This window comes from Amborella trichopoda, chromosome 4 (assembly GCF_054954075.1).
Source record: "Amborella trichopoda isolate Santa Cruz 75 chromosome 4, AtrichopodaSantaCruz75HAP2 v2.0, whole genome shotgun sequence".
In the NCBI taxonomy this organism is placed as follows: domain Eukaryota; kingdom Viridiplantae; phylum Streptophyta; class Magnoliopsida; order Amborellales; family Amborellaceae; genus Amborella; species Amborella trichopoda.
Genome location: NC_142339.1, coordinates 1,769,744 through 1,771,999, shown reverse-complemented (window position 1 = coordinate 1,771,999; position 2,256 = coordinate 1,769,744).

Sequence of the window (2,256 nt, the reverse complement as noted above, 5' to 3'; positions counted from 1 at the left end):
TTGAACGCATTTGGAGGGTTTTAGGCCTTGGATTGAATGGTGTGGATTCCTTTGCCACTTTATGATTAATGATGGGTAACAAGAAATGGTGGCTTTGCTAATCCTCCTTTCATGTGGCCTGGTGAGAATAGACATCTTGTTGTGGCACCTATAACCCTGATCGCCTCAGCTTAGAACCATTCTTCAATCATTTCTCAATTACTTATGTTATTTCGTAATTTATATTCTGGAAAAGAAACTTGGTTATCATCCCATGAAGGTGAAATGAAATTTTTTAGCAAAGTTCATTTGAGCATGTGTTCATGTGATACTGTAATTAATGTGTGGCATTCTTGTTGATTCATTGCTGGCTGTGTTGTTGTAGCATTTAGCTCATCATCATCATAACTTTTTTCCAATTGCCATTTAGCTTATAGACATAAATTATATGAATACGAGGATTTATACGGATTTATATCTCTCTCTTTGTTGAATTGAATAGAATGTTAGGGCTATTAGATTCTAGAACATAAATTTCTTGTCTTGTCAATTCATGAGAAGAGGAAGGGTTGTTGACATGCTGATAAGATTGGTAATAAAGGGCGTTGTGCTTTCTTTCCTTGTCATGGATTATTTTCTATTATTTTTAGTTTCTTGATAAAATTTATTCTTTGATTCATTTAATTTGTCATTGTTATTTTATGATTTTTCTCATCAAGTTAAAGAATGGTTGTATTCGGAGCGCCAAAGTACGAGCGAAATGTTGTGATGTGGAACACTTTCATAAAGAAATGCTCTCTCTCTCTAAGACACATGGATGCACACCGACTTATAATCTGCCGTCCCTTTCTCAGCAATAATGCTACTCCTTTCTCAGCAATAAGGCTACATTTTACTCCTGACGGTCTCTTTCTCTCTCTAATGTTAAATTTACTGTTTTGGATCTTGATTAGCAGTCTAGGGATGTGCCAACATCAAGTGTCGGTCCGCACACGCAATGGCAATGACCTACAGAGTCTCTTAGCTGTGATTTTGTTTGTGCTCTCTCACTATATTATGGTGCGAGATTTTCTCTCTACTAAAAATCTTCCCACCACAATACAGCCAAAAAGGTTTTCTCTTGACCTGCTCATTGCCCATGAAGGCCTGATAATGGCCAATCTGCCACAAAAACAACCCACTACATCCGGTCAATCTTATCTTCATCTCCCTCTCTCTTTCATCCACCCTCTCTCTCCTCCCACCCCCTTGACCCCTTGCCCCACAACTCGTATATATATGGTGGTCATTAGAAGTGCAAAGAGAGACTTTCAGGCTTTTCCAGCTGTGTTTACGTGTCTTTATGTGTGTACACCATTTCTTCCCATGTGCTCTACATCAGATTCCGAAGGCGACTCTTTTAACCTAACTGATCCAATTTAGGGATAAGTCTTGAGAGGTACATAATTGTGAAATTTTAGGGATTACGGTGTTATCAGGAGACGGTTGGGTGCATTGTATTTTTAAAAAAATAAAAAGAATTAGAAATAATGGTTCAATAATATGAAATTCATTATAAATATTTTTTCTACTTTATTTAGCCGGTCAAACTTGATGGGTTTAATTAGTCAAAACAGATTGGAAGTTTAATCTTTATCTTGAATCAAGCCAATCAAAGCCCCAGCAAACGTATGACGAGTCAGGCTCTACAAATTTAGTTCCTTGATAATAATAGGCCTGCCAATTTAGCCTCTTGGTAACAATGGGTGGGTGAAATTATTATGCCCATGGCATATTCTGTTCTATTCCTTTAATAATTTTGGTAGTGCCTGTGAAACCTTTCCTTCCCACTTTCTCTCTCTCTCTCTCTCTCTCTAAAGCTTTAATGGTTTCTTTTGTTTTTTGTCTTGTCCATTTCCCCTCCATCTTCAAATATCTAATGATATAAACATTTCACTTATGCATAAACTTCTCTCTCACGCTCAAACTTCGCATGGTCCGATACCGTCATACAACCATTTTTTTTACGGTGGTTTTTATCATTTATGAAGGGAAATAAATCATCAAGGACATATCATTAGCAAGGCTACAGTCCTTATTCACCGTTTGATTTAAAATGAGGTGGTTAAAGATGTGATATTGTTTGGGCACCTGAAAGTCCTTATTATGATATTAAATAACCCTCCAATTGATCATCTCGACCTTGAGATATGTATATATGAAGAAAAATGTTTTAAGTCCTAAAAGCAGTGCATTTTGTAACAAGTTATCAAGATTTTCAAGTGTTTATAAATACGT